This window comes from Thermobia domestica, chromosome 16 (genome assembly GCF_964235325.1).
Source record: "Thermobia domestica chromosome 16, izTheDome1.hap1.1, whole genome shotgun sequence".
In the NCBI taxonomy this organism is placed as follows: Eukaryota; Metazoa; Arthropoda; class Insecta; order Zygentoma; family Lepismatidae; genus Thermobia; species Thermobia domestica.
The window spans coordinates 131,555,771-131,583,729 of record NC_137469.1 but is presented as its reverse complement, the minus strand read 5'-3'; the positions used below and the strand labels follow the sequence as shown (position 1 = coordinate 131,583,729).

General features: G+C 36.4%; 1 protein-coding gene across 1 annotated transcript in view; it reads right to left on the bottom strand.

The window, feature by feature from the left end:
• Positions 1-10,340: 10,340 nt before the first annotated feature.
• LOC145673419 (trafficking protein particle complex subunit 13) overlaps positions 10,341-27,959 on the bottom strand; it is a 62,042-nt gene continuing 44,423 nt past the window's right edge. Inside the window, exon 11 of the mRNA XM_081743108.1 lies at positions 10,341-23,802. The gene's annotated coding sequence lies outside the window, so the exon portion shown is untranslated. The remainder of the gene's footprint in view (positions 23,803-27,959) is intronic.

Sequence of the window (27,959 nt, the reverse complement as noted above, 5' to 3'; positions counted from 1 at the left end):
GAATAGTAAATAAAATCGTTCACCTTTGATGTGGACTCGCAAGGGCGCCTAATGTAAAGGGCGCACTGCACCTTTCACGGGTTCTTTACCAATAAAACTGTACGAATTTATTACTAAAAGCTTGTACCTTTATTTATACTGTGATGTTTCAGAGGGCGCACCGGGACACGTCCCGGTGTCCCGGTGGGCCAGCACGGGCCTGGATTTACTACAACAAAGAAGTATTGTGTAACTGTCAAAATGCTTAATGTAAATTCAGATACGACCATATTTAGGTGAAGACCATTTCCGTATTGACGTCTGTATGTCTGTGTTATGTACGTTCAGACAATATTTCGTCACCGATAAATCACGTAAAATATTACATATATACATATTTCTGCATCCAGGTTGGTCTATACTTTTTATCTTATCTTGGTGTCAGGAATTACTTCCCAAACGTTGTCGGTGTTGTTTTGAAACACCCTGTATATGAGGCAAGCATTCTAAAATTGCTGTCTGTAATTCTTCAATTTATTAAAATAAAAGTTCATTTTTAAATATATTTAAAACCTAATAAAATGGGCACAAAGAATATTATAGCAAGGATGGTTGTTTTACCTAACATTTTGCACACTTATATGAAAAGTTCTGTTTTAATTACACTAGTTAACAAAGGTTTTGTTACATAAAAGGAAATACCTGTTCTTAAAGGAACTTTTTGCGCTGAATTCGAATATGCACTCGGTTTTTCTCCATCACGTACGATTTTCCCGTAACAGAGGGATTTTCGGGGAAATCCCTCAAAAATTTCCCTTTTCGTTTATTTTACACCCCAAGATCTTGTCCCCTTGCATATACTAACATAGAAATTATACCTAAGTATACTTTGATTCATATTTAACAAACCCTCCAAGTTTCGTAATAATCGCTTTATTCTTTCTAGAGAAATAAATATGTTTGTATGTATACTGTGCGTACTGTTTATTGCACCTTATAGTAATGCTTTCAGATCTCTTAAATTGAGGTAAAACGTTTTGCTTTATTACCACAAACACATATATAAAATATAATACAATATAATTTACAAGTGTGACAATTTACAATAAACAATAATACAAATGTACCAAAAGGTCATGAAAAGACAATCAAAACTATCACAATATATGAAACTTCCATTGGGTTACAAAAAACGTACACTACTTCCTTCTTTTGTAAGAAATGTTGCATTCTCTAACAAGACCCCAACAATAGTCCCCCATCATCCCTGGTACCTTTTCTCCATTGCCATTATATCTTGGTGGAATCTTTCCCCCTGTTCGTCGCTGAGAGTACCTAGGTTAGCAGGAAAGAAGCTGAGGTGGGAGTGCAAAAAGTGGATTTTTAAAGACATCATACAACCCAACTCTTTGTATTTCTGTATCATGTCCTGTACGATTTCTGTGTAACTCTCAGCTTTGTTATTGCCCAGAAAGTTGCGCACAACACACTTAAATGCTGTCCAGGCAGCTAGCTCAGCACTGTTTAACTTGCTGTCAAAGCTATCATCAAGCATTAATTTCCTAATTTGGGGACCAATAAACACTCCCGCTGAAATCTTAGCATCACTCAGGTTAGGGAACTTATCTCGCAAATACTTGAAACCTTCACCAGATGTGTCCATGGCTTTGACAAAGTTTTTCATAAGTCCTAACTTGATATGAAGTGGCGGTAGTAATATCTTATTAGGATCTACCAAAGGAGCGTATTTGACGTTGCATTCTCCAGGTACGTAATTCACTCTAGGTTCCCATTCCTTCACTTCATAATGTTTGTCATCAGCTCGGCTATCCCATAAACATAAAAAACATTGGTACTTCGTGTAACCGCACTGCAGTCCTAATAAAATACCAACTACCTTGAGATCACAACATATTTGCCAACAATGGTCCTTGTAATTTATAAGATTTAGCAAAGTTGACATGGTGTCATAGGATTCCTTAATCTTCACTGAGTGCGCAAGTGGTATAGAAGGTTTTTTATTTCCATTATGTAAAAGGACAGCTTTAAGGCTGACCTTTGACGCGTCGATAAATAACCTCCATTCTTCTGGAACGTAAGGAATTCCTAGCTCCGCCATCAACCCATTTATATCCGTACATACGCACACATTATCTTGCATTGAGAAATAGCTTGAAAATTGAACATGCCTTTTCCTGTACACTGATATGTTCGTTTCTGCATCCAATAAATTCCACTGCTGGAGCCTTGATCCCAGAAGTTCCGCCTCTTGTTTTGTCAGGTGCAAATCACGGTCTAGGTCATTAAGTTCACATTGCCGGATGAAATGTGGCTCGCGAACACAGTCAGGGATGAACGTTGGATCCTTGGATGTACATGTTGATGTCGATGGTTCATCAAGGTCATGATCATCATCAGAGTCTTTTGGCCATATCTCTTCCCAGTTGGTAGAGGGCTCGGGAAGTGGAAGTTCATCCCCGTGCGGAATAGGTCTAATTGCGGATTTAACGTTGGGATAACTTATTGTGTATTTGCTTTTTTTAGAATGTCCCTTAACTACTGTGAGACAAAAATAACAATCATCCAGATGGTTGGTAGGTTCTCTCCACACCATTGGTACAGCAAATTTCATGAACCTCCGTTTCCCTTTGGCCCATGCAAGTAAAGTGACGTAGCACGACGCACAAATTATGTTGGGTGTCCAAGTTTTGACCTGATCTCCCACACGACATCCGAAATATATATATAATATGCTAGTTTCACTGATGGCGTAATGGATCTACACTGTCCTTTAACTACAAACTGGCCACACACACAACAAAAACTATTTGGTGAGTTAACACACGAACGCCGTCCTCTTGACGCCATTGTACTGATCACAAACTAAACTTCTGGTCTTAGTTGGGTATAATGCCGTTAAGATCAAACATGAAAGCACTCTTAGCAGCAAAGACAACTTTGAAAGTGAAGTAGTGTTAAACCAAACGTCAATATAAAAATGTACAAAACTCCCTCACCAGGTGTCAAGAACACAAGAAAGAAAGAAATGCGCGGGGGGAGGGGCGAAACGATACCGTAGTGGAAAATTCAGACTGCATTAGTTCAGTGTTGTCAACAACGAGTCTGTATTCCATTCTTTCTTTCTTTCTTTTGCATTCTGTTACATTTGATAACAAATATTGATAACCATTTCATGAACAAAACTAAAAAACTTGGAGAATTATATATATATATATATATATATATATATATATATATATATATATATATATATATATATATATATATATAGATAGATAGATAGATAGATAGATATGTATTAAGATATACATATACTGTATGTTTAAAAAAATATACGTTGGAAGTACATTCTATTTTTATACACGTTTCTAATTTACAGAGAGCAATACAAGTGTGTTGTTGACTATTGTAAATATTCATTTTTATGTCTGTGTTTGTAGTAATAAAGCAAATCGTTTTTACTCCAACTCAGGAGATCTGAAAGCATTACTATCAGGTGCAATAAACAGTGCACACAGTATACATACAAATATATTTATTTCTCTAGAAAGAACAAAGCGATTTTTACGAAACTTTTAGGGTTTATTAAATATAAATCAAGGTATACTCAGGTATAATTTCTATGTTACTATATGTAAGGGGACAGGAGCTAGGGGAATAAAATATCTGAAAAAGGGAAATTTTTGAGGAAATTTCCCGAAAATCCCTCTGTTACGGGAAAACTGTACGTGATGGAGAGAAACCGAGTGCATATTCGAATTCAGCGCAAAAAGTTCCTTTAAGATCAGGTGATTTTTCTCATGTAACAAACAAAAAGTTTAAATTTGTTAACTAGTGTTATCTTTATGTACACCTATGATTTTTTTTTTTTAATTACCTTTGAGCACACCCAAGTGCAGAGTTCTGGCTACGCATATAACTTGACTTTAAGCAAGAATGTGATTGGCAAGTATAAGGATTCTGTGACCCCAGCGGTATACGACCAAAATCCCACGGGCAAAATCTCATCGAACTGCCCGGTTCAAAACTCGCGAAAACTCGCTGGGGCAAAACTCGCAGCCCGAAATCTCATAGGACGAAACTTCGTTATAACACTGTAAAATTTACGATGTCAAAATAATAATAAACGAAGAAGAACTCGAAAATTCTTAATTTAGACACTAAAAGCGAAAAACATTGACGGTTCAATAAACTCAAATTAGAAAAAAAAAATCCATCAAATCTATTTTACGGTGAAACTCATTTAAGTTGGCCACCATCGATTCCATTAAAAAGTGGCCAACTTACGGAAAATAGATGTGATTATTGTACGAGGATGGTTTAATAATTGTTGCCCCTGACCTATAAGGAGTGTTATTTTTTTTTCAAAAAGTCTCCTTTCACAGTAATGCACTTCTTCCACCTATGCTGTAAAGCCACTATACCAGCTTCAAAGAAAGTATCTGGTTGAGCCGTGAGCCATTCCTCCACAGCTTCAATAACAGCTGCATTTAAGTGAAACTTCTTCTCCTTGAGGTGCTCCTTCAACTTTGGGAACAAATGAAAGTCACTAGGGGAGAAATCGGGTAAGTAGGGAGGATGTTCCAACACATCAACACCAGCAGCATGGATTGCGGCACCAGTAAGAGGCTTTTGTGGGCCGGAGCATTATCTTGGTGGAACAGCACTGTTTGCTGCAACATCTCGCGCCGTTTTTCCTTGATTGTTTCGCGTAACTTAGGGATTAGGGCTACATAATAGGGCCCGTGATAGTGTGTCCAGCCTCCAGGTAGTCAATAAGGAGCACACCCTTCGCATCCCAAAAAATTGTGGCCATAACCTTGCGTGCTGATGCTTGCACCTTGAACTTGCGTGGGGGAGACGAACTGCTGTGCCGCCACACCATGCTCCGTCGTTGACTCGGGATCATAGTGGTGGAGCCACGTCTCATCCACTGTCACAAATCTATCATAGAACTGTTTCAGGTCTGCCCCCATAACCTCCAAACCAGCCCTTGAACATCAAACTCTGTCCTTCTGATGTTCACGAGATAACATTTTGGGTACCCATCGCGCTGACACCTTTCTGAATCTCAAGTGTTCATGCACAATGGTTTCCACTGAGCCTACAGAGATGTGCATGATGTCTGCTAACTGTTGCACCGTGATTCATCTCTCTGTTATAATCGTATCATGCACAGCACCAATGTTTTCTGGGGTGCATGCTGTTGTTGGAGGACCAGCACCAGAGGCCTGCTGACAGCTATCCCTGCCGCAACGGAAATCGCGGCACCAGTTCTTTACCACCTGGTAGGAAGGAGCCCCATCACCCAACACACTGATCATGTCCTAATGAATCTCCTTTGGGCTTAACTCCTTTTTCAGAAGGTACTTGATGACAGCTCGTTGTTCGGTTTCTCCATTTTTCAAGCTAGGTGCCACCTCTCACACCTGAAACGACAAAAAAGAATATTAATATAGCAGCTATGGTTCTGAAATTTAGCATATATACATATAAGACATTAGGCTACAATATCCCCCATCAGCCATCCCAGCTGAAGTATTTTAAATATGCCGGAGACAATAATTATTGAACCTCCCTCGTATTTTTAGGATTTCTATTATTATTTGATTGTAAAATTTGAATGAGTAATAGCACGGCAGCTACTTTTAAATAATGCGTATATAGTAATGATAACAATGTACAGTACTAGCAAACTTGAACATACTGTAGTACTTTCTCTTCCTGAAAACTAGCCTGGTACACAGAATTATTCAGACTGAAAACATAATAACACAAACAACAATAAAATAGAAACATATGTACGCAGTTTATTGAAATTTATATTGTAGCATACTGTTATTCAGATTGAAAACCAGGAAAGCAAAATAATAAATTGAACAAATCGTAGGTATCTATACTACCTTGTCTCCAGATACAAATACATTTGCCTCTCACATGAGAATACGAAAGAGTTATAAGAAAAATAGCAAAACGGTGTTTTGCGAGGCCAAATACGCTGGCAAAGTTATCATCATCATCATAGGCTAAACATTGCTTCAATGCGGCCAACTTCCAAGATAGACAGGTGGCCAGAGTAATAAGTAACGAATGTCTTGTGGGAAAATGCAGATTCAAGACGAACCAGGCCAACATAAGCAGGTGGCCAACTTAGAGAGGTGGTCAAGTTTATAGGCTTTCCTGTACTTAAATAATTTGATGAGAATGTATTACGAATCCCACTTGGATGGGGTTCAATTTTTTTTAAAACCGAAACTCACGAATCGCTCAAGTTAACAAGATGAAACTGCATAGTCTTGTCATTAATATTAAGTAGAAACATGTTCCAGTGTTTTTGATAATTCAGCTCTCAAAGAGGAAGGAGACAATCTCTACAGTTTTTTTTTCTCTTTACATTCAAGTCGAAGAAAGGAAATGCTTTTTTTTTTAACATCCTACGGATGTGCTCTAAAAATGATTAAAGAAAGTGAAGGAATGTGAAATTAAATTTTACAAGAATCGAACCAGGGACTACGATCAACGAAGACACACGTGCTAACCGCTAGAGCAGCGAGCATGACCACACTCAAATCGACATTGTGTCATCTTTACTTGAAAACGGCTGAGCATTTGAAATGAATTTTCCGTCAACTCTTACTGTTCTCAGATTTATTTTTAAATTACAAAAAGGCGATGTTTTCGGTGCTAAATACATCTGAATTGAGAATAAATAGTTCCTGTCCGTTATGAAGAAGTAAAATAGCACATTAAGAGCATGATGCGGAGAGAGAGGGGAAGAAGGTTGTTCATGTCCACAAATATATTTGAGTGTGTCCGTGGAATAGAGGGATCTGTCCCGTAATACCGTTAATGCATATATTCTTACCGGGACAAAAAAATCTGTCCATATTCTGCAAGTGTCGTTAATGGAGGTTTAAATGTATACAGAAATATTTTGAATATTATATCCTGAAGAAATCGCTACCTGTCCTGCGAATTTTTGTCCTATGCGAGATTTCGTTTCGCTAATTTTGACCACGCCATATTTTGGACAGCGAGGTTTTGTACCGAAACCAGCCCCAGCTTTCGGTTCTCCTACGAAGGGGACAAGAATACAGCCGTGCACACAAACCATAACCAGCATGCAGGTGAAACTTCGCAGAATGATCATTAGAGAGAATCCTCGATCCAAAGACATGATGAATAGTCTAAATGTATCTTTGGGAAATGTCAACCGCATCTTGTGCCAACGTGAAAAGGTGTAATCACCTCACCGATGGAAACACAAGTAACACTCGGAAGGTGTATTAGCGACATCTAGCAAAACCAAAGTGGCGGTACGACACTACATTGGATAAGGTGTGGGTGTACCTTTCTGACTGCAGCAAATCAAGTGCCATTATATACAAAGAAAAGGGCGCGAAGCGCTTCACAAAATGGGTGCGAGCATGCAAAGGGGTTCATTGTGGTTGCCGTATACAGGTCACCGGGGCAAACTGAAGATTCGCAGGGTGAAGAACTGGAAAATCAACTCACAATATTGCCAAGAGATCTTGAGGCCGATCTAGGAACAGGAGCTATCAGAAATGTGCATAAACGAGATCCGTCAAGACAAAGCTTCATAACCTATCTCAAAATCGTCCCTCACATTCTACCAGGATATGAAGAAGGCCCTTGGAATATAGGTCATACCTTTCAATGAGATACCTGTGACTTTTCCAGACGCGAGTCCAATGAACTTCTGTGGACTTCAACTGTTTAAAAGGGCTAAGGGCAAGATCCATGTAACAACCATGAGTAGACTCTGGAAAGTTGCGAAAGAGGGCCGAAACAAGAATATTCCCCACTCCTCATAGCTCTCCAACGGAGCCTTTTGCAATGCAAAATACGTTTCGGGCCATCATTTGGAACCAAGAGTGACAAAACAAGCAATGCCGCACCTGGCATCATCAATTTTAATAACTATCTGGCAGGTACCTTACAGATATCTTGTTTTTCGTTTTCGTTGTATGGCGATCAACATTGAAACTGGAAACAGTTGATTTCTACCACTTCCGGTTTGAATAGAGGGTTAACAAGTGAGATAGAACCTATTTCTTGATTCTCTAATATCCGTTGACAGACGGACATAACCGTTTTATAAGACTTCCGATGTCTATTTGTAACTGAGTTTGGACTCGAACAAGTGGCGAAGCTGTTTACGCACCATTCTTTCACAAATTTCTTTTAACACCTGACAGTTACAACATAATACTATTTTTCTTTGATTTATTTAATTGATATGGATGAATCAAGTCATTTCGTCACTTCTGATAGAAAGTTACAAAGGAAACAATTTTGATTTGAAATAGAATGGCTACTTCTTGTACAAAGCATACACGGTATACAATTTACATTTACGTGGATTGGAGACTTAACAATGGCAACTATATAATTACTACTAATATAAAAAGAGACACTTGCACGATAATTTACAGCCCTTCACTGAAGTCTTCAGCATTTTCAACAGCTCATTGCTAGCGAGGTGGGAGTTGTAGTATTCCTGTAGCAGCGCCTGTTCTGTTGATGGTTCTGACGGTGCGATCTGTTGCATGCACAATAACGGGAACAGTTCGGAAGCCAATGTCACCTCATGTTTCAGTGGTTCCTTCATCTTGATGAGGCGTGGTCTCGTCGTAGTACAAACCTCACCTCAAACATCAGTTCAATGAGTGATGTCATTATGGATCACCTCGCAAAACAGAAGTTCGCCAAAACCAAAGTATGAAAATCGTGATGGTGTCATTCTAAAACATATTGCACCCCACGGACAGATATGAATGCAGAATATTTCTGTTCACTTTTGGAACTTAATGTACTGTGCGATCTGGTTTGCCAAACAAGCGGCAACACTTTCTGCAAAATTCTAATAATTTTGCTAATAATACTCATGTTGCAAAATCTGTAAGTAATTTGTTCGGTCACTGGGTTTGGGAAGGGCATTTTCATCCACCATATTCACCGAACTTAAACCTTTATGATCATCATGATTTATTCGATAGATGAAGAAACTAGTTCGTCGCATTCGCTTCCGGACTATTCCCGGAATTCTACATGCAATAAGCCGCGTCATCTGAACCTTCAAGATAGGCGGCTGCAGGGCTTCCACACACCGTTGGTAACGAGTTCTCGAGACGCTGGCGACTTCATTGAAGGACTGGAGAAGTTTCACGAAAGTACCTTTTTTTTTTTTTATTAGTAATTAAATGTTTCCAAATATTAAATTTCCAACCCACGTATGTTGGTAAAATACGTTTCCTTACCTTCCTACTCTTTGATGTATTTATTTTTCGAAGTTTATGTTTTGGAAATTTAAACGGAAATTATGATCCTGGCTTTCGTTACACGACTTTTAGGTCCGTACAAAACATAATCACTGTAAGTTACAAATACAACAGATTTATTTGGAACCCACTAGAAACAAATGACACCAGAAGTATTTTATTCTAGACTCATTTATATTGACGAAACTATTTCGTTTCTAGTTTTATGCGTAAGAACAAAAGATCTAGAACAGGGGTGGAAGCCTGTGGCCTCCACTCATAAAATGGCAGCCTTCTGGGCCTGCCTGCTCTGAAAATGGTAATCTATATAAGGAATATGAAATATACGAGAAATATAATTCTGAAACGTAAATGAATGATAAATTATCTTACTTTGCCTTTTCATGTTCTATACTTTTACACATCTTTACCTAAATTACCTGTATTAACGCAACCATGCAACTAATAACTTGACTGGAAGCCTTCGAAATGTGGGTGTGGAGAAGAATGGAAAGAATTAGTTGGGTCGAGCGGAAAACGAATGAGAGAGTGTTAGAAATGGTGGGTGAGAAAAGAACACTTTTAGATATTATTACGAAGAGGAAGAGAAACTGGTTGGGACATTGCCTAAGAAGAGATTGTATCATGAGGGACGTCCTAGAGGGTATGGTGGCGGGAAAGAGAGGGAGGGGGTGAAAGAGACTATAATTAATGGATGATATTAAAACAGAAAGATCATACGTGAAGACGAAGAGGTTATTGGAGGACCGTGGAGCATGGAAGCTTCTCAGCTGCGACAAGTGACCTGCCAATTAAGGCAGAATACCTAGGATGATATGATGATGATGCAACTAATAAATGTAAAATAACTACAAAATGTAGGTCTATTAACCAAATAATAATAATAATAAATAAATAAAATCATATGCTGCCTTCTTGGGAAATGAGCATCGTGAATGTGGGCTTTGAAACAAGAAAGGTTCTCCACCCTTGATCTAGAATAATGACAGCAAATCATGACATTGGGTAATGACAGTAAACAGTATACATTAAAAACCATGCAATTGACAAAATTATTTAATTACATACAGTAACATTTTTAAATACAATTATTCCTTATACCTCATAGTCAAAAAAATAATAAATTTCAACAACAAATAAAACATACTAGGAAATGCATATTCATTCAGTCAGGTACAGTGAAAGCAAAGTAAGAAGCAAATCAAAATAAACCTATCAATTGTTTAAAAACAACTTTAACTAGAAATGCTATAAGAACACAATACAAAGAAAGCAAACTGTGAGAGAGATTCTGTATAAGATTTGAAGTACATGTATCCAATGGTTTATTATTATTATTATTTACTTATTCATTTTTTTTATAGAATATGATGCGTGTATGCTAGTATCCATATTCTGATAAAGATAATATTTAAATAATTACTATATACAATAAGGCCTGCTATACACTATAGGATAGATTTTAAGAAAATTCTTACGATTTATTTTCGGAAAAATGTTACGACATATCTCGTGGGAAATCCTACCCTTTTGTGCCATACACGTGAAGATTTTTCCTGTATGATCTGATTACGTGCTTGAGAAATTCAACATGCGTTTCTCAACAAATATTTAACTGACAGGTGCAGCGCCCACATACTCGAATTTCTTGTGAAATGTTCCTTTCAAAATTAAATTACACTTCACAAATTTGCGAGATCTAAAATAGGACAGCAACAGGATAACTACGCCCATGTTGGTCAATTGCTAAATTGCATACCTCTAAAGAAAAAGCATACTTTCTCTCACCTGATATCGCTTAAATCGAAATCTTATGAACTTCCTTTCCGAAATAGAGTGTTATCCAAAGAAGAGAAATCTCATAGGATTGTTCTGAACATCGGAAATGACATGCGATCTGATACCATACACGTTGAGATTTTGACTCTAGGAAAAATCGTAAGAATTTCCTACAATCTATTCTATAATGTACAGAAGGACTAATGTGTGCCTTACATGCATTTATTAAAACTATTACCAATCAATTTAGTAATTGATTATGAAATAAAATAAAAGCTTTGATAGTTTGCTTTGTGTTAAACATTAATGAAAAGCATTACAACCATTTTATTTTTCTGTGGGAGTCATCAGGGTTTTAATTTCTTATATAAATATAGAGCGAGTCAAAATAAAGAACCCGATTTCAGAAATTTATTCTGTGAAGTTGTAAGACATGTGTTACGAAAGGTAAAGTGTCAAAGTTTGCTTCAAACAGATCACAAGTGTTCTATTATATGAGCACCGCTCCTAACACGGCACACATCAAGCCGAACTTTTGTGGCATATTGCGATCAATATCAAGCCAGTCGACTTTTCTTTAGAGAAATCTGAAATGTTCATACCACTTACGAATGCCCTTCCTTGTAGATTGGTACGGAAATGCAGTTGAACACTAATCACAGACTTGTTTACATGATAATCAAGCACACAAAAAGATTTCTCTTTTCTAGGCAACGCCATTTTCCTTAACTATTCTCTGCTGACTTAGCGGTAGAAAATGGGAACTAAACTCTGAAAAGTAACCTTTGGAAGCGCATATTACGCAATAACATATTTTTATAGATTCCATAGAATATATTTCTGAAATCAGGTCCATCATTCTGACTTGCCCTGTACAGTAAACCTTGTACATTAACTTTCACAAGGATGAAGAATGGAAGTAAAGATTTTATTTTGTTGCATAGTAGTTTTTGCCCCCAAGCCTTCTGCCCTCTATACACTACAGGCTAAAATCATTTTCAATTGTAACCCTCAACTTTTTACTTGTCCTAACAATAAACAGCAAATCACGTTTATGTCCAGTATCATCATTACCCATTTCCAATAATTAAATAGAAGGAATACAGTTTAAATTGTCACAATAGTTATTAATATAAAATTGGCTGCACGCTAGCGGCATCTATCGGAATCAGGCAAGATTGTAGGGCATGCAGCAACACCTATTAGCTTACATGTGTACTATTAGGAAATTAGCGTTACATGCTTTTGTTTTATAAATAGGATAGCACAAGTTGTGTAAAAACGAAATCTGTAACGTTTTATGCAAATTGAATACTTAATTAAAACAACAAATAATGCTCTTAAAATATTTGCTTCCTACATAGGTACTGACAAATCTTAGAATGCTGACGGTACGATGTGACGAAAAAAAAATCTTTTAGAAAGTTGTACAAATGATAAAGTCGGTAGTTTAAATTACCTTTCAACTTGTATAGCATATTCAAAGTACAATCAGTTATTTTATGTAGTTATACAGTATGCATTAATCTTTTCGTGCAGCACAGAAGTGTTCACACTAGAAACCATTTTGCAGAGAGGAATTACTCGTAAGTTGAATTCACCATTTATGGAAACATCGCAAAACATTTTTAAAAAATATTATCAGTAAATTAAATTTCATCTTATTATTAAACTAATTAATGTCTTCTCGTATTTGATTTTTGCAAAATTCTGCTCCCTCCTCCTCCATGAAATGGCACTTTCATTTGTATTATATACTACAGGTTGATCCGTCTATATGTGTCCGATTTTAAGCCTTCACCCCTGCTCACAGAATCGAGCGATCCGAATGATTCAAACAGTGAGAAAAAACCAAAGGCCTCAAGTATCGCGTCAAGTTCTTGTGTGTGTGTGTGTGTGTGGATCATGGCTCCGAAGGTGAACCAGTTTTTGGAACACTACGTCGTAGGACTCTTCGACGCAAAGTTTTTTGTGACACATTCAAAAACAACGCACAGAAAATGTATGTACATTGGGGTCAATAAACACCACGACGTTCCAGTACTACGCTCATTTAGTAAGAGAAGTAGAAAGCGATCGTGTACTGTGATGACTCCACCTGTAGCTGGCACAGTCAACCGTGAACTGAAACCTACGTGGCAAGTTAAAGCCCCGGACGGTGTTTAAACGTCGTGGACAACTGGACAAGTCCTATCGGAGGGCGAGAAAGACATACTGCAGGCGTCTCTATGAACATCTATCCGGTGAAAAGTAGTTCATTGCCACACTCGATGAAGCATGAATTTACCTATCAGATTATGGCAAAATTAGTCTTTAAAGTACAAGAAAACAGCATAATATACATTTTCCTTGGCAGCAGGGTTCTTCTTTGATCTTATATAGTTGTGATAAATCTCTCTTCAAAAACTCGACGTTTCCCGTTAGGTATCTTTGGTTTTTAACAGTACATACCAACCCACTACCAACTAGACAACATACTGCTGGAGACTATCCGTACATTGACATTTTATACCATATGCAAACAAAGCCCCTCAATGGACTTTCGAAATGCAAGACCTCAGTTTACTTTTCGAAAATTGGATAATTTTCGAAACCACGGGACTTTAGCAGTATCCCCATTTATATCATCCTGATGTTTCAAACTTCTGATGTAAACAGTTCATAAATAACACATCTGCATAGTTATTTCATAGTATTGACCCGCAAATACTCTTTTTCTTTCAACGTCTCTTGTTTTTCGTGCTTGGGGTCCCGGATTCGATCCCAGCCCCCGCCAAGTGAACTTTGTGATGGACAAACACCGTGTGCGTGGGTTTCCTCGGGGTTCTCCCGTTCCCTCCCACTTTCTTCATTCCACCATTTCATTCATTACTCATCATTACCGTCTCCTTTAGCCTAACCGGCGTAACGTGGGACGTAAAACTCAAAGATTTCATTTTGTCTCTTGGTGTTCATTTAAATTGCGAAAGAAAAGCAGTGTTCGGTTTAAAACTTAAAAAGTACTTGATCCGGTCATTATTTAGCTACTAGGAAATTAACACGTGTGTCAACTTGTTTTGTGTTTGTTATTAAAAGGGAGCGCGGTGGCTCAGTGGTAGAGCGTTCACCTCCGGTGCTTGGGGTCCCTGGTTCGATCCTAGCTCGCGCCCTGTGGACTTTGTGGTGGACAAACACCGTGCTCGTGCGTTTTCTCGGGGATCTCCCGTTTCCTCCTACTTTCTGCATTCCATTATTTCATTCATTTCTCATAATCACCGTCTCCTTTAACCTAACTGGCATAACCGTCGGCCGTAAGACTTAAAGATTACTTTTTTTTTTTTTTTGTCTAAAAATATAGATTCACTTCGTAGGCTGCATAATGTCAATTCCCGTTTTTTGAGGGAATTATGAACAAAAAGGTGAAGCCAGTATTTGCAATAAAAGGCTTCATTCTTGAAGAAAATACTTAAACGAATAGGTAAACAAATAATAACTTTTGTTTTGTATCACAATGAAATGCATATACTATATATATATATATATATATATATATATATATACAGACGGGAACAAACCAATGTATGCACACCTTAATAGTATATGCACTATATGGACATTTTCCTAATTACGGTTACGAATGGATTATCTGGTTCTCTTTAAAATATGTCGTGACTTTTAAATGAATTTAGCATCATTACGCAATGGGCACGACAAACAAAACAAAATGGCACAGGCACGGTTGTATGTTCAAGGATTTCAAGATTATTTTAAAATAATCCTTTCAAGTTTGACAGTAATACTGTATGCGTATTTAACAAGATGGTGGACTACCACACTACTACCAAGATATGAGAGATTACTTTTGATAGACAGAAGGAAAAGATGCGGATGAATTTCCTGCACTTCTCTTGATTTAAAATACCTGGACTTCTACCTATGGGAAATGGAAGGATGTGCTTTATCATAGAAAATTAGCTTCACTGGTGGAGGGGGAAGAGAATTGAAACTGCATGCACAACGGACACTTTGCCAAAAACACAAACATTATATGAGCAGTTATTTCCCAAACTCATGAACACTTATGGTCAACTACTTTGGACAGCTTGTACTTGCAGAATTCAAAGGTAACTTATATTTATACCTGGATGTATGTATAATTTAGTATTATAACTTTTATACTGTACTTGTTTTGAAATACATATAAGTGATTTTTTTTTTTTTTTTTTGACATCTATTCTCTTAGCAAAACCCCTTAGGTGTCAATTTTTGATTACATAATCCATTTGGAAGTGCACTTCAATTGCCACACACTCAGATACAAAAACAATATAGCTAACATTTAGGGGAAAAAAAGCCATCATCCATACAACGAAAGCGTACATATAATAGGAAAACTATTTTAAAAAATGGCCTTCAAAAGGACTGTATTTGCATAAGACACAAATCTACTTAAGAAACATGAGTTTTGAGCAGGTTTTCTTATTATTTAAAAATAAAACTGTAATTCTTATTTATCTTAAATGTGATCATTCTACCTATTGCGAACACATTTATATGAGAAGTGCAGTTTCCGATGTGAAGAATGTTTTAATTAAACACTTTAAATTTTTCAGTTTGAGTATTCACATGAGCAAAGAAACTGTTACGTTAGAAAAATATTTAAAATGTTAATAGTTTTATAGTGGAACTGACATATTGAAACGACTATATTGTTCGTCTGTGCTAACGAACATTTATATTAACACGATGTTTACGTATCTGTATTTACTACTTATTTTAACGAATTCAAACATTGTTTACAATATTCTATTGTTACAATAAATATAATAATCATGTTTCCAAGGATGATTATTACATTATTATCGTTACATAACATAAATAAAATTGTTTTGATTAATTGCAATTTACCATCCCATTTCAGCACCAAATCTGAATGAGACGGAACATACTGTTTACAGTATGATCCGAACTACTACATCTACCGGGAATCGAAACCGAGCTTGCATGCATAGGAAGCACGCTCATTAAATCTGACCACAAAAGGAATTCGTTATATCCTTATTATAAAAACAAGATGCCTTAGTTTGTCAGTCACGCTCCAAATAGTTCACAGTCAGGCTAATAATTGCCACTAACTGCAAGGCTTTCTGACCTGATGCCAACAGATATTGTAATGAGAAGGCATTTGCAAATAATCATGTCTTTCAATATGCAGCAACACATAATACCAAGATCTATCAGCGGCCACAGTCTCTTTGCATTGGAAGTCCACCTGATTCAACAGAAAGGAATAGCAGTCATCGCTACACACTTCACCTGGTGACAGCAGTAGTTTGTTAGAATTAAACTAGAGTAAAACAGCAGCGAAATGAGTATTTAGCGATGACTTACTACGGTAATTAGTGTTCCGCCCAAGCCTTCGGCCTGCTGTACACCATAAAATCTTGATCAATTAAAAGCTAATTGATTACAGTTAACAAATCTTTTGAAATACCTCTGATTAACAATGCAATTTACCCCCAATAGCGCATGCGGCGACATCTATTAACCTGATTGTTCATTATTAGAAATGTTGCGTGGGGACAGACTCAGAAGAATGTCGTTTACCATTAGGATTTTAAGGAATTACCAAGACACAATTTCACAGCATGCAATTTTAAGTGTGACGCCACATTTTTTCATCTGTGCATTACCGGTGATAGTGCAAAATGGTATTATGCTGTCAAGAAATGTGAAATAAGTTTACAACATGAATTTCAAAGACACTAGGGGAAGCCACGACTCCTTTTCGAAACTCCTTTCGTTTGGAACTTCCAAATTGAGACGTATTTAATACTAAGCCATTGCTAAACATTAAATATTAATATATACATCAATTTGTTTGATCAATAACTGCAAAATACAGAAAACATAAGGAAAAGCTGTAGTGATTGGGACGAAACGAGGTGTGTCCAGCATTGGAAGAGTAGATACAGAGGGTGAAAGCGAAAGACGTGCCTAGTTTTCGGCACCGAAATCTAAGCTCCCTGAAGCCAACGAACTGACGATTTTAAGTTGGCAGGTGTATGGTCAGCACATCGCAATTCCATTGCATGTTGCCAGTTTAGTTGACAGGAGTTCGATACTTCTTTCATTCAAGCAGCTCTCCAGCTGTCCTCACGACGTTGGCTGAATGGCACATTGCCAACGTTATTTGGCTTTTCCTATGAAGGTCATTGTCCAAGTACTGATCAGACCAGGTTTGTTAATGGTAACGGTATTTAAAATATGAAAACGTTTCACGTCATTGCATCGGGAAGAGAACTAAAATATATTTAGACATATCGGTTCTGTTCACAACGTAATTATGAATTAAAATAAAATATTGATCTTGACTCAGAAAAAAAATACGAAAGCCGTCCAGAAAGTAAAAGAACGATTATGCATCGCCCGCGGCACCGACTCCCTACCACTGCGATCGCGTGCGCGGCACTTAGCTCCTTCCTTCATCTCAGTGTGAGCTGAGTCTCAATGCTGTGCGGTCACGCTACTTGCTCTTTTAGCGATTTCAAATAGCGGCGCCAATCGAAAATCCCGCCGAGTGTCATTTGTCCTTTGAACGCGCAAAATGTTAAGGCAATTGAAATTTATAGGCAAATAAAGAATGTTTATGGTGATAGTGCAATGAACGAGTCATCAGTGCGGAAATGGTGCATTATGTTATGTTTAAGGACCGCGTGCCTGATGAAGATCGGAGTGGTAGGCCATCACTTGTTACTAAAAAACTGAAGGAAAAAATCGAACAATAAATTCAGGAAAACCGACGTTTTACTTTGGGCACGTTATACGAATCTTTATTCACAAATTTCACAATCGCTCCTATAGGGTCGTGACAGTCTGGCTCAAATCTTTGGCGGCAAATGAGTATAACATTGGCATTGAAAAACTGGTCCTACGTTATAACAAGTGTCTCGACAACTGTGGCAATTACGTAGAAAAATAAAGGAAGGTCCTGTGGCTTTGTAAATAAAGTTTTGTGCTGATACATTTTGTTTTTATTTAACCATGCCAAAACTCTTTACTTTCTGGACGATCCTCGCATTTCTTCTTTTACAAAATTTCGACCCTCTCTGGTATTGGTATATAAGCATTTCCCTCATATCTATTCGGTCTATCAATACAAAACTTGGTATACAAATTTCTTATCCCCTATACTATTTTTTGAGATACATTTGGATTGTATGCTTTTACCCCGGGCCATTCCAGAGGGATCCAGAGTTGATGCGAGGGATTTCTGGAGGGAATTTTTCCGACATTCTCCCAGTTCTCCCTGTTCAAGTACGTTAGGGAGCCCAATATTTAGCATCTTTGGAAAGCTTATTTCATGCTGAAGAGAATGAACTATGAAACATGACTTTCCAATGAACAGTGTTGATGCAATAGCTATTTAACTTAGAGTCTACGATTTTCTTTATACTAACAGGGTCAATGGGCCCTAGGGACTTCCTCCGTTGTCCATGGCACCTAATTTTTTGTGCATGAACATATCTTTGTTATGTTTATCGAATGGACTAGTTTGATAGTCCCGTTCACAGGTTCATGTCCTTTCCTTGTAAGTAACTTCTCTCTTGCTTAGGGTAGCTGGATTCTGATAAGCAAAAAGTAGGACACAAGTATCGACAATACGCATGTCTGTATTTCATTTAACGTTAACCTTAAGTTACTCATTCATTTTTGCTATTAACAAAAGCTCCAAATATTTTCATGAATGACAAATACAAGATTGATGAAACAATTTAAAACGAGTTGATAGAGTAACACGAAACAGTCAATTTAATTTAAAAAAAAAAAAAAAAAACCTTTTTGTTTTAGATTCATTCACATTTTCTATTTCATATTTTTCACTGATGACAATGGAAAACTGAGGTGAACATTTTTCATAATGTACTTCACTGTCTTCCCTCTCTTAATAAATGGGTATAGAGATTGTAGTTCTGAATTTAGAACGCATTTCCGTCTTGGAGGCATCTCGAAAAGTCACAAACTATAAAGAATTCTCAGTCTGTACCTCGTGGGGCCGCGGTGGCTCAGTGGTAGAGCGTTCACCTCTGGTGCTTAGGGTCCCGGTTTCGATCCCAGTCCCCGCCAAGTGAACTTTGTGGTGGACAAACACCGTGTGCGTGGGTTTTCTCGGGGTTCTCCCGTTTCCTCCCACTTTCTTCATTCCACCATTTCATTCATTACTCGTCATCACCGTCTCCTTTAGCCTCACCGGCATAATCGTGGGACGTAAAACTCAAAGATTTCATTTCATTTCATTTTTTCAGTCTGTACCTCGTATTCTGTCTCTTCACATCAATGCACTTCGACAAATAACACTACTGAAGGAAGAGAAAATGCTCCACACTGCAAGTTACAAATGGACTAATCAAATTCATAAATAACACTACTGAAGGAAGAGAAAATGCTCCACACTGCAAGTTACAAATGGACTAATCAAATTCATAAATAACACTACTGAAGGAAGAGAAAATGCTCCACACTGCAAGTTACAAATGGACTAATCAAATTCATAAATAACACTACTGAAGGAAGAGAAAATGCTCCACACTGCAAGTTACAAATGGACTAATCAAATTCATTTGTATTATAATTAATTACACATGTAATTAATATTTGCGCTTGCGGTTTATTTTTATCAATTTTGAAGCGTAGGATTATTTTGAGGAATGAGGGAAAATTTCGACCGATATAAGATAAATTCTAATTAACTTGGTTGGCATCACTGTCGTAATATTTCAACCTTGTCAGTAAAAACAATGTATTGCAAAACAATGGTTTGTTGATTGCTGTCCTTTCCTAAGAATACTCTTTTGAGGAATGTTGAAAAACACAGTGGTTTATCATCTAGAAAAAGGGTGCCTGTGATTAGAAATATTGTGAATAAAGAATAAAACATTAAAGTATTGCAAATAAGTAAAATTAAGACATTTCGCAGGACATTTTTAAAAAAAGAAGGGCATTTCTCAATTTTCTAGGTGTCTTTGCAACACGGAGGACAACTCTTTGAAAAACAGTACTGTACTGCGAAAATCATACGTCTGGTCAACCCTACTCTTGCTGCTACAACGGACAACAGTGTTATTTATTGCAATTTAGTAGCGTAGTCACAGTCTTTAGAAGAAAATTACAATATAATTAAATAACAAAATAACATTTAACCAAAGCAACCACTCACGTTTACTAATCTGTGTAACAATTTCGACAATCTATCATTATTACAGATTAGTAATAATACGTGTTTTCTTCGGTCAGACTTTATTTTTATTTACCGAAACTGGAAAGAGTACTCTTATTAAGTTTTCTATGGACAGCAAGGAGACCCCTACATTTGTTTAAGAGAAGATATTATGCTATTACAAATTTTTATAGTGTGTAATAAAATTTTGCAGTCAAGAATCGTGTTTATTTCTGAAAAGCTGAAACAAGTTTGTACATATTTGATGACGGCATAAAACACAATAGCACACTTTGTAACAAGGATATTATAATAGAGGATATGCCCATGCAGCAAATTCATGTAGGCATACATCACAGTTCCACTTCCAGAATGTTTGTTCGCTCAATATAGAAGTTGAGTTGATTTTGAGTTTAACGTTCCTTTCAGCAGCGAGACTATATAAGCCTACTGCTTAACGTGGAATCCGAACCACATGCCTCCGGCCGGGAATCGAACTCGGGTCTCCCACACCTGGCTCAATTTATAACCAATGTCCCGTAAGTTAAAACCAAAAATTGCAATATCTAGCAAAACTGTTTACAGAAAACGCAACTTCGAGTGATCAAAACAATTCAGTTTGAAGCGAATGAAATATATAAAAATGAAATAGTTGTAGCTTGTTTCCTTAAGTCTTCTACGCTCTCAGTTATATTCGAAACAGTCTTCTGTATGAACTGCAGGGAAATAATTGGAAAAGGCAATGCTAACACTATTACCAAATATATGCATTTTTTTCCGCAAAATAATTTTTCGCCCGGGTGTTTCTGGTATGAAGGGTCTATTGTTCACTAAATACATGAGTAGCCGGTATTATAAATATAGCACGAAATGTTTTACTAATTCACAAAATATAATAATAATAATAATAATAATAATATGAAGAATAAAAATAAAAAAGGATGAACTTTTTTACAGTCTTTGTTCCTAGTGTTTCAAACGGATTTGAAAAAAATAACTAAATCAAAATAAGTGTTTGAAGCTTGTGACTCAGTGACAGCAAAAGGACAAGAAATGACAGGAGAGAGTTTCCTTTTATTGCTCTTTTCAATATTTTTAGAACCCGACATCTCAGACCTAAACAGAACGAAATGACAGGCCCCTTCGCTACTCCTAAAGTACCGCTATATTCTGTATTTAAAAAAAAAAAGCTGCCAAAGCCCCTCTGATAAAGCTGAAAATTTTCAGACCATTATAGAATATGTAAGTTGTATATATTTGCTACCTCATTATCTGCAGATGCGGTACGGATGTGATATTTTATATCCGCGCACACCTCTATATATAACGATTATGAACGGAAAAGCAAAGATTTAAATAAACAGGATGACTAAAATAACATTTTCTTTAGCTTTTATAACTTCATTAAAACAATGGATCCACAAGATACACTATATGTGTAGATACGGAAAACCTATAACTATTCTATCAGGCCTTGTTTCCAGTGGGGTAGCACACTTTTGTGCCCCCCCCCCCCCCCGGAAAAGTATAGAGAAGGGGCCCTAGTTGTAAAGCCGATAGAAGTAAGATTGAAGTTCTACTTCTTTAAATCTTTATTCATCGCAAGACTTCGGGGCCCCCTATACGTCGCCCCCCCCCCGCACTGCGGGGGTTGCGGGGGCAGCTGCTACGCCACTGCTTGTTTCCATTTTGTACTAATACACAATAACACACCGAGCAAGGCTATGTGATAATATGTAAAAACACAGTATCACGTAAGTTATTGTGTTGAAACTGTTACGTGATACTGTTTTTTACATATTATCACATAGCCTTGCTCAGTGTGTTATTGTGTATTAGGAAAATCTAATGTTCTGAGTGAATATTAATGGCAGAAAAGACAGGAGCCAATCTGGTGTGCCAATACCCGGTTGTTTTCCTGTTCCATTGACCTACTGAGTAAAGATAGCTATGGACATAACCTCTGTATTTTAATATTCTTGCTTTGTAATTCTAAAATGCCAATATAATTAATAATAATCACAGTTCATCTTGGTTAGGTAATTTCGAATTTATTTTTGATAATAAATAACACGGCAATAAATATTTTAAACATTTTTCACAACTTCTTCCTAGTAGGAACATTATATATATATATGAATTTACATAATTGTTTGAACTAAAATATTTGGCCTTTCCTAAACCCACACCTGCTTCGCTCCACAACAGCTATATATTACCCAGGTTCTTTTACATGAGGCTTGAGTATTCACAAACGAACTAAAGTGAATAAATTTACATAATAATAATAATAATAACAGTGAAATCAATAATATTAATTTAATTAAGCAGTATATACATATAGCTACAAAATTCTTCACCATTCCCTTTATTGGCCTGATATGCGTTTGTGATATCTACCTTTTTAAGTTCATAAGCACTTCCTTCTTCCCAGATGACATGCTGGATGCAGAAATCAAATTATATCTTTACTTCTCACCTATTAAATTCTGCAAAACGGACATTCGTACTTGCATAAAACGGTGGAACTGGCAGTTACGAACAGGAGGTCTAATAAATATGCCAATTTGCGTGTCCAGTTAAAAAAAAAAAAAAAAAAAAAAAAAAGTAATGATGTAAATTCTTCAAGGGTTTTATTTCTATCTGCAAAACTGATTAACAACAGTGAAAAAAAAAAAAAAAAAAAAAAAAAAAAAACTGGAACGTACAGCTGGTGCGTGCAACTATCAGGCGTAAGATTATTGCACATTTTCATAGATTTCAACTTGCTGTCGAAATAAAGTTAAATAACTGTGTAAAAGGAACGAAACGCAAATGTACAGATTGAGAAAATGACTTTTAAAAACGAATTTTGGAACCAACAATAAATTGAGAATATATACACTTGCAAGATATCCTCAAGAAAAGCGTGCAAAAGTAAGAAATTCTGTGATTAAAGTGCTCCAAATATATTACTGATTTAGTTTCAGTGTGTATCAGAGCATTTAAATTACATGTGAACCCACTATAATGGATGATATATGAAAAAAATAGAGCATTCAATTCTCCAGTCCAATTGAGTTTCATTTTTCCTGACTATTTCTTGGAAATACACTTCACTACATATTTTGTGGTCAACAGAATAGTATGTACTCAGGCCTGTGCGCAGTCCTATATGTTATATCATACAAGGTTTAAAAGAAAAAATGTCTTTTGTATTCCGATTTAGATTTAAAGTCGGAAGCAGTGAATACTGTCTTTTCTAAAGCTTTTTTCTTATTTATTACTTTATACAGAAATGTATTAGCACCAAACAGAAATAAATAACCAATCTTACGTTATTTTAATGTCAGAATACATAGTTATTTCCCAAGCACTACCATTCGGTTGGCAATGTTCCTGTAATCTTCAGTATGTCATATCCAAGAAGAATTTTCACTTCTTTTTCTTTTTCTCTTTTAAATACGGATGAATTAATATTCCACTTCTCCTCACAGTCACCTGCTCTCTGAACTTCCATAATGTATTTCCATGAAGATCTACCTCCTGTTAATGAAAAGAACTATTAATGCACGCATTATTATTATTATTATTATTATTATTATTATTATTATTATTATTATTATTATTATACAAACTACTTAAAGACCTAAACTAGAATTTGGTTCGGTGATTTGAACAGCATTTCTAAACCTTTGACAAACAAGATAGAATTTGTGCAAAAATATTTTATTCGACTGTTATGTTTTAAAATGAACACCGAGCCGCATTAGAAGGAGAAAAAAAATTCCTGCCTCACCGAGAGTCAAACACTGGCCGCCCAGGTGACAGGTCGACAGACGTCTTACCCAACTACCGGCGGCTCTTGGATTCTCAAGGACTTCTATAATTTCTCAACAACAATGAACATCAAGTACAGATTACTATTATTATGTACTAGAAAAAACACTCGATACATTCTTAATGCAATGGTACACATAACCTTATTGGGCCTCAGTATTTAACCACTATTTCAAGAGCCGCTCCAGCTCTCTTAGTCAGGCACTCGATTGAAGATGAATACAGAAATCCGAGAACTCACACATTTATCCGTTTTTAATACTGCACTTTAACGTTCCATTCAACGAAAAAAGTAGTTTCCTAACTACATCTTAGGATTGTCCGTTTATTGTAACTCAAAATCTATGAAGAATTTTAAAGGCAAATCCACATGAGTTAAAATTTATCATTTTCTCTTCAACGGGCAGACAAGTGAATTGAAGTTATCAAGAAAATTGCACCAACATTTTTATCGAACAGGAATATTACGTATATATCAATCTTCAAATACAGTGAAACTTCTCCTAACGGACACTTCTTTATAACGGCGTTTTTAATTCCCCGGCAGAATATCATTCAGTACAATGGAAAAGTTACTTCTGAATAGCGGACATTCTCAATAATGGACGCTTGATTGATTAATTGATTTTGAGTTTAACGTCCCTTTCAGCAGCGAGGCTATATGAGACATGAACCTACTGATTAACATGGAATCCGAACCACATGGGCTCTCGCCGAGAATCGAACCCGGGTCTCCCACGCCAAAGGCGCGTATGCTAACCGCTTAGCCATGGAGGAGCTCTCAATAACGGACGCGGACACTTGAAAACTATTCCCCAGTGCCTATGTAGAACTTCCAAACAACGAACAGCCAGGAATAAAACTCTCCTATTTTCTGGAATTTCAAACAATAACGGCCAGGAGTTTTAACATTATCGCTCATTGTTGAGTAAGTTTTTTTTTTTTTTTTTTTTTTTTTTGTGCATACTGTTTAGTGGCAATTTTCAGCATAGTTTGAGCAATGGAATGACGTCTCGTGCTTTTTATCGTCGTCTCGCTACAACTGATCCATTTGCAACACACAGGCATAGAGTACAGTACAGTACAGTATAAAGGAAGGACCTGTACTGAAATTTCCTTTTACTGTACTTAGAAAACTGTATTAGTGTACATTACGTATGTAAATAAACAGCAAGATAATGTTGCCTAAATTTGTGTATACATTGCAGTAATTTTTCTTGTGTTGCAACCCAAGCTTTTCAGACACTTCCAAATAACGGAGAGTTTTACGTTCCCTGTTACTGTCCGCTATATGGAAGTTTCACTGTAGTTAAAAATCTGACAACTTTATAATGTATTTTTTTAGGAAGCCCAGTTCATGATTTGAGAAATGAGAATTTCATTTACTTTTTTCTCTACGAACCGTTCCACAGGAAAGATGGAACTTAGCCACATGTTACCAATTTAGCAGCGAATATGAGTCATCGATAAAGATGTCAGCGAACATCGAAATGACTGACAGAATTTTTAATTCCTCGCATACACGGTAAGTGTCTTTTATATTTGAGTTAATATAAAATATATATAACGAATTATTTTGAAAAAGAAACGAATATTCAAGAAAACTTGGAGAAGAAATGAGTAAGATCAAACAACTAAAATTTAAGTTCATTTACATTAATAAAAATTACATTATTATCTTAGCACGTTCATTTCTAAATTCAAAGCTTGGAATCTTTTGGTATAAAGTTATTATTTTCTGTGGAATGGTCCAGAATATATATATATATATTTCAAAAAGTCCCCTTGGGCAGCTACACAGCGATGGAAGAGCTTGCATTCTTCTTAGAAGTTCTGGAAGGCTTCTATTGGAATACTTTTCGGCTCGTCGGTTACGCCCTTTTGGATATTATCCAAAGTACCAAAATGGCACCCTTTTAACTAGTTTTTGAAGTCACACGGTCTGAGATCTGGCGAACAGAAACACAGAAATGCTTTTTTTTTCTGCCAAAAATTAATTGATGGATACTGCCGTGTGACAAGGTTCTTCGGAAACCTTCTTATGCCAAATCCTGTGTTAATATTTGATAGGCGGTAAACATGCTCAAATTTAACTTCACTACTGATAATGTTTACCATCAATCGATAATTTGACCTCACAAGAGACTTCACTCTTTTTATATTGTCATTCGTTTTTGAGATTGAAGATTTGTCTTCCCTTTGTTCTCGGCCTTCTAAAAAAGACTTCTAAGGCCATTGTAACTCTTCATAAGTAACAGTAGTAGATTCGCCAAGCTTTACACAAAATTTGATGGCAGAACGTTGCTCTAACACCAATGCCGGAACATTTTCGTAACGCATCTCAGAAACACAACTTCACTTTAGATGCTCTTAAGGATGGAGGCAGCAGCGTTGTCGGTTCGTGCACAATGCTGCCAGTTTCATTACTTTTTTGACATACCTCATTGATAATTCTCTTATTTGCTTATCATCACCATCATAGGTATTCTTCCATTATTGGAGGTTCACTTGCCTCAACTGAGAAACTTCCATGCACCCGATGTTCAGTTAACCTTTTTGACTCCACGTACAATTTTTCAGTTTTGATACCGTAAATCAACTATAGGCCATTCCTTTCCTATCTTGCTTGCTACCATACCCTCTAGTAAGTCCCTCGTGATACAATTCCTTCTCAGCTAATATCGCAACTTGTTTCCCTTCTTCTTTCAAGTACATCAAAAATTGTTGCTTCTTGCTATTTTTAACATCATCTTATTACTTTTTCCGTTCGACCCAGCTAATTCTCTATACTCTTCTTCACGCCTACATTTCACTAATCAAAATTTCTGCTAAGTTTCTGTTTCTTAGACAACACACACAACATAATTGTATACCAAGTAGGTTCATGATAGCGATAACTCAATGCACTACATTGTTATTTCTGTGTTAATCTAAAGAATATTGCACAAGCGATAACAACTCCAAATGTTCTTCGAGGACGAATCTTGTAAGAATGACAATTTATCAGGAAATCAACGTCACTGCAATGGACGATTTCCACGAAGAACGGTCGACACAATACGAGATGTCACATTGATGCTTCACTGTGTTATATGGAGATCATTTCGAACATTTATTGGGACTTCGTTGTGCAATACTGCATGCTAAATATGTAGGAACTATCCATCTAATAATAATAATAATAAAAATAAAGACAACAATTTCTTAATTTGATTCAAGGATTCAGTGCCTAACTGCTGAATGAGTCTCAAAAAACAATGAGATGAATCTGAGCAGGAAGTAATCCAAGAAAGAAATTTTCTATATACTAAGAATTCGGAAGACTCACCAAAGACTCGAGCGATTTGAATATATTTGAAATTGTTCTGGTAAGTGATTATTGACAGAGGATAGCAAAATTACTCCGTTTATACATTAATTTCTTTTTTCATCTCAAAACGAATTAAATTATTGTTTATCCCATGACTAACATGAAATGTAAATTAGGTCATATGTGCACTTTAGAAAAAAAAAGAAAAGAAAGAAAAAAAATCTTTACTATTATTTACATTGGTTGGAGCAGAGACAAATCACTGATTTACTATACATAAAATGATTTTTTCTCGTCTTCCAACTGATAGGTCAGATCATCCATATAGAGAATCCTTAAGGATTAGCATCTTTTGTTCTATACAGTAATATAGGCTGTGCACCACTGGATACTGAACTTGAGAGCACAAACAAAATAGCTTAACCGTTACCCACTGCTATAGATGTTAAATATTTGCTGCTCATAAGGTATGAACGTAAATCTTTAGTTTAAATACATTGATTCATAGTAGTTAATGTAGTATAAAATCGTAAATAATAATAATAATAATAAT